Raw genomic sequence first — 13918 nt, 5'->3', positions numbered from 1 at the left:
GAGGGAGTTAGAAGTTAACAACTGTATCTCTGGTTGAGCTTTGCATATTTTAATCCAAATATGGTAAAGGACAGGGCTACAGAAGGGAGTTTCTATACAGAGCTTAGAACTTGTAACAGAAGATGTTTAAAGTCCTCCACTCCAGGGAACTGCATTTTGCACTTTAGTTAAATTCTCATTTAAATTTAAATTTCTAAACTTTTCTTAGAATTTTAAGCTTCCTTTGATCTTCTCTCTTCTGAATTGCAGAAATAAGATAAAATGATTTGTAAAATGACCTCTCATCACATGACTGAAGAGCCTATAAAGAAGATCACTGTCTCTGGAGGAGCTCACAGGAATGAGCTCACAGGAGTATTCTAGTTAAGCACTGACTAGAGAATGACCCTGAGGTTGAGAGAACAGAGATGGAAGTAAAACCATTTATTACCAATCCTAGAGCTGTGAAGAAGTGTACCAGATATATTGACTGTGATCTGAATTGCATTTTTGACCTTGAAAATCTTGGGTAAGAACATGTTTTGTATAGTGTGCATACTTGTATATGAAATGTGGTGTGTGTGTAAGAGAACATGTACCCATATGTCTATGTAATGAATATTTGTGTTTGTACATGTAGTGCCTATAATGAGTAACATCCCTTTCACTTTTAGTCATGCTGCCTTGTGAATTACACAGTTGTGGAAACTGGGCATTCATATGTTCTTTTATATACCTTTTGAAATACCACATTATTTGATTTTTCTTTTTAAATATATTCTGTGCAGACTACAAAAATATGTAAGAAAGGTTTTATTTTTAAATCATATCTTGAAAGACAGAATTAATAATCCTGTGCATTAATTTTAGTGTTTGATCAGTGTTTATATACATACTTGTTAGCTGTGTAGGAAATTCACTACAATGTTTCCTTGCAACTGTTTATGGTAGCACATAAAGTTTTAGTTAAGAAAAATATGATGCTCCAATTAAATTTCTTGAATCAAAGAGTGAATGAGTACCCATTTTCAGAAAACATCAGACCACTCTGTGGCCTAAGGAATAGATGTATTTACCTTCATTGGTGGATTAAATAATGAGAGTCTAAGACACCCTGAACTTTCTGTATTTGCCCCTGATTTACAATCCATTGCATACAATGTATTTAATCCTAATATTCTGGATGAATCCTATTGTTGCCCTTGTTTATGTCCTGATAGCTATCACTGTACAAGCCTCTGATTGCCTCTTCCACTTCTTTCTTTCATTTATTTAAAAATATTATTAAACATCTTTTATCATTGTTCCAAGTACTATGGGAGTATAACAATGTACAACATGTTTTTTCCTTCCAAGGAGTTGGTAGACTGCTAGCCAAGATATAAGACTTGCACAGGAACAACTAACTGCACTCCTTTATGTACCTATTTTCTGATAAACTAATTGAGTAAGAGAAGTCCCTAGGATTAGTATCACTATGGAACAAAAGATGAATACTACAGTACAAATAGACTGCAGGGCAGTTTTACAGTAGTCATACTTTTGGTATTGAATCATTAGTTTCCTTGCATAAATTTTAATTTTTGAAATGCTGTATCTTATGATGGAGGTGATACCAACACAAATATTTTTTAACCTAAAATGGGCATTATATGTATTATAGTACAAGTAGTAATTTGTTGAAGAATAACTTTTTGTCAGTATATTAAGTTCCCACATAATGCTAAAATGAACTGGGGTGAGTTTTCTTATTACAGCCACCCATAAGTATGCCTTTCAGTGAGAGAAGTCTTTGAAATTGAATTCACATTCTGCTTCTTATTCACAATACTTTTCAGAAGTAAGTCCATTCACTCTTGAAGCAGGTATGAAAATTTATGATGTAGACAAAGCAATTATCTTTTCCTAACCCCCCCAATTTGTTTTCCTATATTCCTCATCTCAGTAAGTACACTGTCACTCACAATAGAAAATCCCCCATAGAAATCACAGTTCTTCAACCCCTGTGTCTAGTGGGTAAGTCCTTCCAAATATTCTTTACAAGAACTTCACAAATCCAATCTTTCTCTCCCTTTTCACTACCTTAGTTTATTTCTCCTGCAGACAGTTGGAAGAGCCACTTCACAGACTTTCTCTACATCAAGACTGGCTCCAGTCCTTTCTGCTTTCCCTTATGTTAGTTATAGAGGTCATCCTAACATGAAAATCTTATGCCTTTCCCCTCTCAAAATTTTTTTAAAGTCTCTTCTTCAGAATAGATTTAAGTGACCTAGTATAGCTGTTAGTGCCCTTTGGGATCTTGACCCTGTCTATTCTTTCAGCCTCATCCCATGAATCTGTTCCAGTGGCACCTGTACTCTAGGCATGGGAACTCAAAATGTCCATTGTCTTTCAAAACTTCCAGCCTAAACTCTGAGCAGCTGGTTGGGCAGTGGTGACATTTACTCAAATGGGGTAGAAAGATGTAGAAGAAAGTAGGGCTGGGGGCAGCCTCATGGGATTATTTCATGAATTAACTTTTAAAACACATATTTGTGTGTGCACACATGTATAATATGTAAAATACCTGTATATAATATGTGCATGTACAATACATGTATATTTATCCTTTAGAAATTGTGTTTGGTTGCATATAATAGAAACATAAACATAGTAGCTTAAGCAAATCAGGGTTTCTTATTCCCAAATATCAAGTCCAAAGGTAGGCAGTCCAGGGCTAGTGGGGTGGCTTCATGATATCATCAGTGCCACAGGTTGCTTCTCTCTTCCCACTGTGCTCTTCTTCACATGAACATTTTTGTAGTCATGGATTTTGCTTCATAACTGCAAAATGGCTAATCCACATCCTTGACTGCATTCCAGATAGGAAACACTAAGGTACAAACTGTAGGTGTCTTGAAGATACTAGTAAAAATAGCCAGGAAATAGAAAGAGATGGAATTACATGAAAATGTGGTTGAATGATTTAAGAAGAAAAAAGAAATTTAGACCATTGTCACATAGCAAGAAAAAATGTATCCTGACAATTTCAGGAACTGAGGAGAGGTTTGATTGAAACTAAAGTGAGATTATTCTAATAACTATTAACAGTTGTCCCACAAAAATATATACACATGTACCTGCAAGTTTTTGTATTTCTGTAGTGTTTATAGACTGGAATCTATAAACCTTGTCCCTGGACCACTGATGACTGTTGAGCCTCAATTAAAAATACCTAACATTAAGATGATGTGAGCAGCTGAATTTGACCATGTTTTGAGAACTTGAATTAGCCACAGTGAAGATTGGATGGAAGATTCATTTAATGGTATATCTCCATAATAAGTAAAAGTGCACCATAACTACTAAAGAAGCTATAAATAAGATTAATGGAAACGTTTTGTTCAAGGTTGAAGTCATATGGTAAATTCTGTTTGAAATGTCCTACCTGTGACTAGCCACATAATGAACCTATTATTTTGCATGAATACAATGCAATATTAGTTATGTGAAAACAAATGGTGAAAAAAAATTGTTCATATATGAAATTTTAGATGTTTTCACTCCCCTCACAAAATTTTCCATATTAAAGATTTGGCAACTGGTTTTTGTACACTGTATTCTTATTGACTATTAGTGTTATCTTAGTCATAAATATTGCTAATCTTTTTCTTTCTGCTAGTAATAGCAAAAAGATGTCAGAGGATTTGCTGTATGAATTGAAAAGAGCTCAAGAAATAAATCATTTATTTGGTCCAAAAAATAGTGAAGATTCCTACGACATCATTTTTTACCTTCATAACCCAACCTCTAACATGGGGTGCACCCTTATTCTTGAAGATTTCAGGAATGACTTTTTAATTCTGGTGTTTCTTTTTAATAAGGTAATGTCAATGTTATTAACGTATAAGTTTTCGTAAGTTAATTATAGATGTGAAACAATCAGAACAGGGTCAGGAAGGAAGGAAGTTAATTATAGATGTGAAACAATCAGAACAGGGTTAGGAAGGAAGGTCCAAGAGAAATTGGTCTATTCCACAGCCAGGCTGGGAAACTGGATGGGAGGTTATGCCCAGATACAGAGATGGTGGGGACAGGTAGGAGAAAAGAAGAAACAATTAAAATAGCAAATGTGATGAACAAAACAATAAGAGACACTTGTGGATTCTTCTGTCTATAAAATTATAAATTTTATTCCCAGTGCCACCAAACCGTAAGTTATTTGACTAAAAACAAGTAAAGTGAACATCAGAATTTTATATGGTATTGTTGAAGTATCAAAATTACAGGATTTCAGGGAGCTTAAAAAAATTGTCACTTCCAGCAGTGAAGACATTGTCTCCCTTTAGTCTAGCCCTTGTCAACAATTGATTGAGATAACCTAACATACACCCAATGTTTTGTTATGTACTTCATATAACTAACCTATTAAGACTTGGGAATCTTCAAGATTAAAATTTCAGCATTCCAGTGCCTTTAACTAAAGACAAAATGCTAGAAAATACCAAACAAGTGAATACACAAATAATGGATTTTGTGTTTGATTATATATAATAGATGTTCTTCCTTTCTGAGAGCTAAAATGGTTTACTGTGAAAAGTTTTACCCATGTAGCCAGAAGCTGGGTTTAAATCTTGGCTTTCTCCTTCATTAACCTTAAACAAGAAGTTCAAATCTGAAAACAACTTTTTGTAAAATTGCCATAATAATACTCACCCCATATGACTGCTAAAAGCATTAAGTGAGAAAAAGTATTCAAAGCATTTAGGCTAATGCCTACCCAGTGTGAGGGTTAACTATTACTTTTGTCTCCCTTGAGTTCTGAACAATCAGTAGGTAGTGGTTCTGATGGGGAGATCCTTATGCAGCTGTTCTGTGTTGCTCCTTGAAGAGAGCTGAATGCTTTGATGGCCAGACATGGAAAAGCCACAAGGTGGATTCCCAGTTATCAAAACCAAGAGTGGTGACTCAAATTTCTTTCAAATAAGCAGGATGAAGGGGAATCACCTGACATCTGTAGAACCTGAATTATAGGGATAGAAACACAGTCCTTAAGAGAATAAATAAGCTAAATAGTAAGGGTGACCAATGAGGAAAACAAAAATAACCACATCCATTCAGAAAGAAAATTTATTTCCAAGTCTTTGGTCATGGCCCTGGAGAATTGTTTAATGTGCTTTTACTCAGAAAGCTGCATGTAATTAATTTTATATACAATTTCTTTGTATGTTTTCAAAGCTATAACATTGAGTTTTAGAGGGTTTCATAAACTAATCTTGGTTGATGAAGAAAAGAATATGAAGGCATTACTGACTCCATGGCAGCAAAGAGAACAAAACATATGGTCTTTTCATAATAAGAAAGATGTTTTAAAAATTCTTCTCAGACTTCTTTGAATCCATTACTCTGCTGCATTTATCTTATTAAACATCCTTCCCCCAAATACATAACCACTTGTTCTATAGTCAAGTATTGTGTTGGTAAGTCTGTTGGCATAACTGAATAAAATATGCCTACATGAAACTCCAAGAAATATTAAAGAATATTTGTAGCTACCTTACACATTATTAAGACTTATTATCAGATAATAATCAAATTATCCCCAGGCAGACACTATACTTAATTTCCTCAATATTTCTGAGCAGCTTTCTGGTTCCATTCATATTATTTCTTTCGCTGTTATGTTTGGCCCTTCAAATGATTCTGACAGATTCTTCTCTAAACTTCCTATGACCTCTACAAGCTACCTACAAGGACCACCTTTGCTTTCTATTGCCAAGGTGAATGAAATATAACATGATTGTTTTTCATAAATTTTATCCCAGAAACAAGAAGTTTGTTGCAACAAGCCTCAGGATCATTCCCCAACACTCTTTCCATATTCTTACCCAAGAAAATAAGAACCATTGCACTATCTTGTCAGAATGGGTTAATATTACATATGAAAATGTTGTCCTGAAGTCACATAGATTGCATGTTAACTTAAATTCATACTTCGTATTCCTAGATTTCTATGACTGACTAGATGTCTTTCCTCCTGTTAGAGCTAAATGTTAGGTCTCTGACAATTTCTCTTTGTGGCTGCCTACTATGTTGTCATTGCAGGTTTGTCTACCTCTTTTGTTATGTTATGATATTTAAATACTTGAATCATATTGAAGTAAATTTGAAGAAAAAATAACCCTGAGTTCTAACTACTCAAATGTCTGGAATTTTTTCCATGTTCTCTTCCAGTCTTTATTCACTGCATTTATCACTATGCATATTTAAATGCATAAATATTTTGCTTTATTTTTTGCTGGACATTCTGTCTCAGATACTTTCCATGATGCTAACTGGTCTAACATTTCAATGTTTATAATAATGGGGTTCTAGATTTAATAAAGTGCTTAATATCACAATACATTCTAATACTTATGTAATATTAGTATCTTCCCTTATGTACCTAGGTATAGAATTTGGTCCCCATCCCCAAGGTAAGAGTTGTTTCCTTAATTGTGGGTATTTGCATATGTAGGTGTGTGTTAGTCATTATCATATCCAAAATATCTGGCAAGTAAAATTTAGAGAAGGAAATCTTTATTTTAGATCATTTTCCTAAAAGTTTAGTCTATGATTGTCTGGGTCCATTGCTCTGGACCAAGGCAAGGCAGACATCATGGTAGAAGGGCATAGTGGAGAGAAGCTTCTTAGGACATGGCAGCTGGGAAGCAGAGAGGGAGGGGCCTCAGGAAAGGTGAACCCTTCCAGGCACACTCCCAGTGACCTACCTCTTCCAACCACTCCCCACCTGCCTAAAGTTACCACCTAGTCAGTCCATTCAAACTCGGATTATAAAAATCAAACTCTCATAATCAAATCATTTCACTTCTCAATATTCCTGCATTAGCACCTCATATCAAAACCATAACAATACTATACATATATTACATATTACATACATAGTGCACGTTGACATCCAGGTCAAATTTGTCATGCCTATAATTTTAGATGCCTTTCCAAATTTTTTATTCACTTCAGCTATTCCTCAGTGACCATAAAACATGCATATCAGAAATAGAGTTGCCAAATAAACAACCCAAATCAAATCCTATTTTCCTGTTAATCTCCAATTTAAAAAATGAAGACAGAGTCTGAGATACAAACGTCCATTGAAAGTAGGAAAGATGTTCAACATCACAAGTAATCAGAGAAATGCAAATCATAGTGAGAAAGCATTTTGAATCTGATAATATTAAGTATTGCTATAGGAAAAGGAGGTACTCTCATTCCCTGCTGACCAATATTTGAATTGGTAAAGACACATTAAATGGTAATTTTAAAATATTTACTATATCTAATTATTAAATTGTGCAGATCTTATGACCTAGCAGCTCCACATTTCAAAGAAACAGAAGCTCACAAATTCCCAGAGGGTTTTTTTCAAGGGTAGTTATTATAGCATGGTTTACAATGGAACTGACTCAAATGTGCATCAGTTGGTGAACAGTTAAATAATAATAACATGGGAGAATCTTGAATGCAAATTATTGATTAAAAGAAAGAAAATCATAGACCAAAATATATGACTTACTTCAAAATAATAATAATCTCTTGCTAGAATGCATACAAATATGAAATTGTTTACAAAAGGTGTAATTATGGTGACTCACCTACTGTGTAGTTCAGTGTCTATGGGGAAAATAATTCCTTAACCTCAGATTGTGCAGTTCCCTGTGATCACAGAAAGTTCTGTGTTTGGGACTCCTTGACTCCAAAGTCATGAAAACTGAAAATGAGTTGTTCACCTTCTTTGTATAAGGGCAGTTTCTATACTATCTAACGGACCTGGTTTCGGTAAGATCACAACATAGTCACAAATAGTAAGTGAGGAACTCTAATATGTTAAATGATATACCCACGGAGAATGCCACAAACCTGAGTGGAAAATACGGTTTACAAATCATGGTCCCTATATCCCTACCACAGGGATGGGGAATATTAATTCAAGGACACTCCACTCTCCTTTTCTGCATTCATCAGTCACCCATCTCTTGAATCTGGGTTGCCCAGGTGGCTTGTTTTTGTGTCACAAATGAGGCTTGGAAGGGATTTCTGCATTTGGACTTGCCCTCTTGTGGCTTTTGGGAACCCTGTATGGCTATTATGTGAATTGGTTCACACTAATCTGATGGATACTAAAAGGTCATCCTCAGACACCCCAGTCAATAGTCATGCAGCTCAAGCCTTCAGACTGTCAATTGCCAGATATTTGATTGAGGCCATCCCAGATCATCCAGCCACAAGCTGATCTGCTGGCTCATCCCAGATGCATGAACAAGACACTGAGAAATCAGCAAAGACAGTCCAGACTACAGGAAATGCCTAAACAACCAACAGAACTACAAGCAGTTAAAAGGTTGTTGCTTTAAGCCACTAAGTTCTGGGAAAGTGTGCTAGGCAGCAAAAGGTAGCTGACAGATGATTGATCTCAGGATCTCCCCATCCCAACTCTGCTTTAAAGGCAAAGGAAGACTTTTCCTTTGAGACGAAAGCATACCATCCTGTGGACACTCCATTGGACACATTTTTACCCCATTTTCTCAGAGACTGTGTGGTGTCTGTGTAAACTACTCCTTTTCCAAGTTTCTGGGAACTGAGCTATTAGATGTTGTCATATCTTTGGAAGCTGAACTCCACTGCTAGTAGACTGCCTGCATCCCAAGACTGCACTGATTAGGAGCCATCTTAGTGTTTAATGAACTTGGCTAAGAGAAAGAGCTACTAGACTGTAACCACCTAACTTGCTGAAAGTCCCCCTGAGAATATACAGTCACTGAATGTCAGAGCTGGAAGGGTCCTCCAAGATAACCTAATCCAAAACCCTCTTTTGACAAGTAGTGAAAATGAACCTCTAAAAGTTAAGCATCTTGCTCAAAATCTCATAGCTAGGAAAACAAAGATGACACAGTTAGCAGAACAGATCCCAGCATCCTGACTTGCAGTCTCAGGCTCTTTTTCTCCCACACTAATTTTTTAAAGTTTTATTTTCTACCTCTGTTCTTCAGTGTACTGATAAGAATAATTGGAGAACTTTTTTGCTTCATATCATTTATGAACATCTTTAACTAACCTTAATGTGTTCTCCTTATAACTTTAAGTATCAACTTCACTTCTTTTTAAGAAGATTTTTAGTTGCATTAATATGTATTATTTTTGCTGTAGGAAAATAATTTCCTCCTTGTACTACTGAGGTCTATAAAATAATGGAGAAGGTCGATTATCCCAGGAATGAAAGTGGAATAATAGCTGCTATTATCCATCCCAATCTGCAGGTAACTTTTGCTGTTTCTTTAAAATGTTGTAAATATTTTAATAATGCTGTACCTATAACTAGAACTTCACAGTTCATGCAGCATTTTATATACACTAGCTAATTTAATGCTCACAAAGCCACGGCAGTGTAGAAAAGTGTATTAGTTAGCTTTCCATCACTAAGATGAACTAACTGTGGCAATTATTTTATAAAGGGAAATTGTTCATTTAGTCTCAGTCCAAGATTGATTGTTTGTCTCCATTTCTTTGGGCCTCTAGTCAGGGTACAGAGTGGTAAGTCAGAAGTAAGCATTACAGCAAACTGCTCACATCTGGGGTCAGGAAGCAAGGAGCAACTCAGAGATTTGTCCTACAGCCTCCTTCAAGAGCACACCCTTAATGACCTAAGGGCCTCCCACAAGGCACCACCTTCTAAAGGTCTAGCACATCCCAAGAATGCCACCATGGGAACCAAGCTTTTATCACCTGAACTTTTGGGAGACACTACCTATAGTCAACCTATAGAAGGAAGATATTCAGACTTTCACTGGATACTTGTTGAGCATAACCTGTGCTGACTCAGGGGATATACTAATGAGTGTTGTCTATAGTCTCATGGAATTTATAGTCTTGATGTAAAAACATCTAATTTATAGTCTAGAAATGATAATAAAGTCTAGAAATGATAAGCAGAATATTGAGGTGGGAAAGGGGTGGTCAACCAAGGCTTCTCACAAAAGTGAAATTCCTCTACAAGTGCAATGGGGAGGAGCTATTATACCTCTTGCAATGAAGGAAAATGGAGACTTAGAAATTAGAGCCAATCCATTACCACAGCTATCAATGAAGTACCCAGAACTGAGACATTATTGCCACCTCTGGGGTCACAACCAATGAAGTTAGAGCAAAACAGTCAGAACCTGCTTCTCCACATTGTCTCCATTCCCTGACCCTCCTCAGAACCCTGGTATCTATCTGAACTCCTTACCTGGACTGATCCATGATGGCATAGTGAGGGAGGAAGAAAAGGGAGACTCAGGAGGCTTACAAATGGAAAAGGGAAAGAGAAAGACAGGAGCAACGATTCCAAATTGGTAAGGTTCCCATTCCCCACATAGGGTGTCCTATACAGTCTCAGACCTGAGAGGAGTGGCTATCTGGTATAGGGCTTTCAACTCTAACTGCAGTCTACCTAGGGAACTTTCTAGAAATAACAATGCCAGGACTCCACTCTGAGATAATCTGATCTTACTGACTTGGGTGATGGTGGCTGAAAACCACTGGTCCATTTAAAATCCCCATTTAATGATCCTAATAGTCATCTGGACTTGCAACTGAATAAATCATTCTGCCCCTAATACAGGCCAGTGGAGCATACCCTGCTTTGTGGTTTAGTAGGATCCAGTCGAAATGAGAGCAAGGCATCTATAGCAGTGTTTTATAGGAAAGGTAAAGACTCAGGGAGAGAAAGGAAGAAAGCCTTGCAGGTGACGAAAATACCCAGCACAGGACACACAGGTCAAAGTGATGATGGCACATTTAATACCCTCAAGCAGAGAAAAAGCAATCCTGGGGGACTGAGAAATGACATTGAGATCAGCAACTAAGAGCATTAGATATGGGTTCCAATAGTCTGGAAAATTTGATAGACAATAAGGAATGAGTCAGTGTTCTACAAGGAGGGATCAATTGGTTAGTTATGTCAAGAAATATTTTTGAATGACTACTAAGCCTCTTTTGGGCCCTGAGATTCAAGATAGGCAGAGTCCTCATGTAACTTCCATATTGATTGAATAATAAATATATAAAATAGGTCATTTCAAACTAATAAGTACTATGAATGAAATGAATGATAATGTAGCCGAGACAGCAAAGGGTTCCAATTAGATGGAGTATTTGGGAAGAGTTATTTCTGAAATGGTGGCACTGAAGCAGGAACCTGGAAGATGAAAAGCCAGACATATGGAAAATAAGTGCAAAGGCCCTGGGGCTGGAAAAAATTTGGAGGACTTGATGAATAGTAGGAAGAGCACTGTTGGTGGAATATAAGTGTGAACAGAGAGGATGCTGGTCCCAGCGCCAGAAACACCAGCAGGGACTTGGTTACCTATCTAGATTCTAAGAGTGATGGTTTTTATTGGGGATCCTTATCAAAATTTTCCAGTGGAATTTCTCCCCAAATGCACGGAACCCATCACAAACTACTAAAGCACTGCTTCTCAAACTCAGGCCATGTAAGAACCAGCTGAGGAGCATTTCAAAAATCCAGGTTCCCAGTTTTCATCCCCAGAGGTTCTGATTCAATTTACCAAAATGGAAACAGGGAATCAAATGACTTCACCACATGATTTCATGTGATTTGGGTATGGGTAGCACTGCACTACATGGGAACCTGTGCAGATGCCACTAACCAATGTGTGTGGAAGTTCCTTCAGTGATTCTGGGCATATCTGTGCCTGAAAAGCACTCATTCAGAGCAGTATTCTCAACCAGGCCACACTGTAAAATCATAGGGTGGCCTTAAAAAAAGGAAGGAAGGAAAAGATAGGAAGAAAGAAAGGGAGGGAGGAAAAGGAAAGGGAAGAGTGAACTCTGAAAATGAGAAGTATGAAGGACTGGAGGAGGTGGGTGATAACTTAGATGTACTTATTACATAGCTATAGCTTATATGACGCTATGCTATGTACATATCAAAATGTAACAACTGCACACCAAATTAATAAATTTACTGTATATAAATTTACTGAATAAAAGTTTAATAAAAATGTATTTATTAAAAACAAAGACACTTTTAGATTCTGATTTGATTTGACCAGCCCCTGTAACCATGTAAATGTATATTAATATCCCAAGTGATTCTAATGTATGCCTAGAGTTGAGAAAATGCCTGAGACACATGCAGTACTTTGCTACTTCAATATTCTACATTTAAACTTCTGTCAAGTTGTTAACATAAAGATTTAGATTTAGTAAATCTGCAGAGAGGAACAAATTTTTGCTTTTTTTAACAAACTCCTGGTGTGATGTTAATGCTGCTGGAAAATATTAGAAATGCAGAATCTCAGGGCACCACCCCTGATCTTCAGCATCAGAATCTGCATTTTAACAAAATCCCCAGATGATTTGTAAGTACATCCAAGTTAGAAAAGAACTGCTGTAGAGTGCCTGTGATCCTTCAACATTGGTCACACAGAAGGTTCTGAAAGAATATTTCCTAAATTTTGTTGAACAGAATTTAACTTCAGATGGCAAAAAGTAGAATATGCACTTAGGTGGATATGAAATTAATTTTTCTTCTTAATATTATAAACCTCTGACCACATTCAAGGCAAGCTTTTTTTCCAGAGCAAACCCTAATTACACATCAACTATAAAACTTAAAAGGGAAACTCTTAAAACTGCTGTCAAAAACAATAACATGGCTTCAGCGGAGTCAGGTCACTAGCATGCCTATCAATGTATCCTTCAAGTATCACTTTTTAAAGAATGGAAAGGTACTGGTTAATTATCTAGGATCTGACATAAAATTTTTGTAATTTATTATTTTAATTGCCCTCTGAAAGGATCAAGGCTAGAAACCACTGCACCCTGGAAATCCCTCATTTTTGACTCTTGATGGAACGACTATTCTGTTGGGTGGAGGTTGTACCCTGTACCTGGTGTTTGTGAACAAGGCTGCATATTATGAAAAGAAAGAAGCTTCTGCAAAGACAATAATACTAACTCTCAATGCAAAAAGTATTCACTCCTCTTTCCACTAGTTATCAGTGGGAACCCACTTTTTGTGGGGCATCTTGAAAAAAAGACCAGCCTATAACCTCCTCAAGAACAGAGATGTGCCTTGTTCAAGTTCATATTCACAGCAGCTGACCCAGTCCTCCAAAGCAGTAGACATCCACACCAGTGTCTTAAATAAGACTAAATTAATTAAAGCCTTTTAAAGTTATCATATTTTATTTATTTAGCTTATTCAAAGAAGTGAGCTCCCTGTTTCTTTATAGCTTTTTATACATTCACAATTTGATAATTTAACATTCTTAAAAACAGTCTTCATTTTCAAAGTATGAAAGATATAGATACTATGTACAAAGTTATTAACTTGAACATGGCATGAAATGTATGTTTTCAAGTATTGTTTATGCTCTACTAGAAACTAAGCATGCAGACTATTTTTAAATTTTTTATGATCGAGTTAATGACCCTGTATTAAGTATCCAGTTCATAAACTATCAATATCCATCTTCTTCAGATGACATGTTAAAGAGAAATGAGGGCTGATTGTAAAAGTGACAAATACATCTGCAATCACTGATGTCTTAAATTTGCCTTGAGAAGCTACCAGTACTTCTCAACATGGACAGTTGGGAAGAGGCAAATTTCTCGCTTCTGTCACTTCTCATTTTGGATGAACACTCACTCTTATTCTTAGCCAAAATGTGAGAAGATCTTTGGACCCCACTGGCTGCCAGCCTAGGTGGCTAAAACCCATAACAGAGGACAGTGGACATTACTGAAAATGTGACCCTAACCCAAGTCTCTGGTTTGCAAACATATCCTTTCAAGAAATTGTCCCATTTTTTTAATACTGAAACCCCTCACCTCCCATGTTTCTTATCTTCAAAGGCCCTCTGTCACTGTCTCTGTCCATTCCCCACCCCTTCCTCAG

At 36.5% G+C, this 13918-nt stretch overlaps 1 pseudogene; it reads left to right on the top strand.

Annotated features, from left to right (window-relative positions):
- Nucleotides 1–273: 273 nt before the first annotated feature.
- LOC124980921 (aspartoacylase-like) lies at nt 274–13013 on the top strand (annotated as a pseudogene).
- The last annotated feature ends 905 nt before the right edge of the window (nt 13014–13918 follow it).

Source organism: Sciurus carolinensis, chromosome 3, assembly GCF_902686445.1.
Source record: "Sciurus carolinensis chromosome 3, mSciCar1.2, whole genome shotgun sequence".
Lineage (NCBI taxonomy): Eukaryota > Metazoa > Chordata > Mammalia > Rodentia > Sciuridae > Sciurus > Sciurus carolinensis.
Note: the sequence above shows the minus strand (reverse complement) of the source record. Positions and strands in the feature narration are given on the sequence as shown.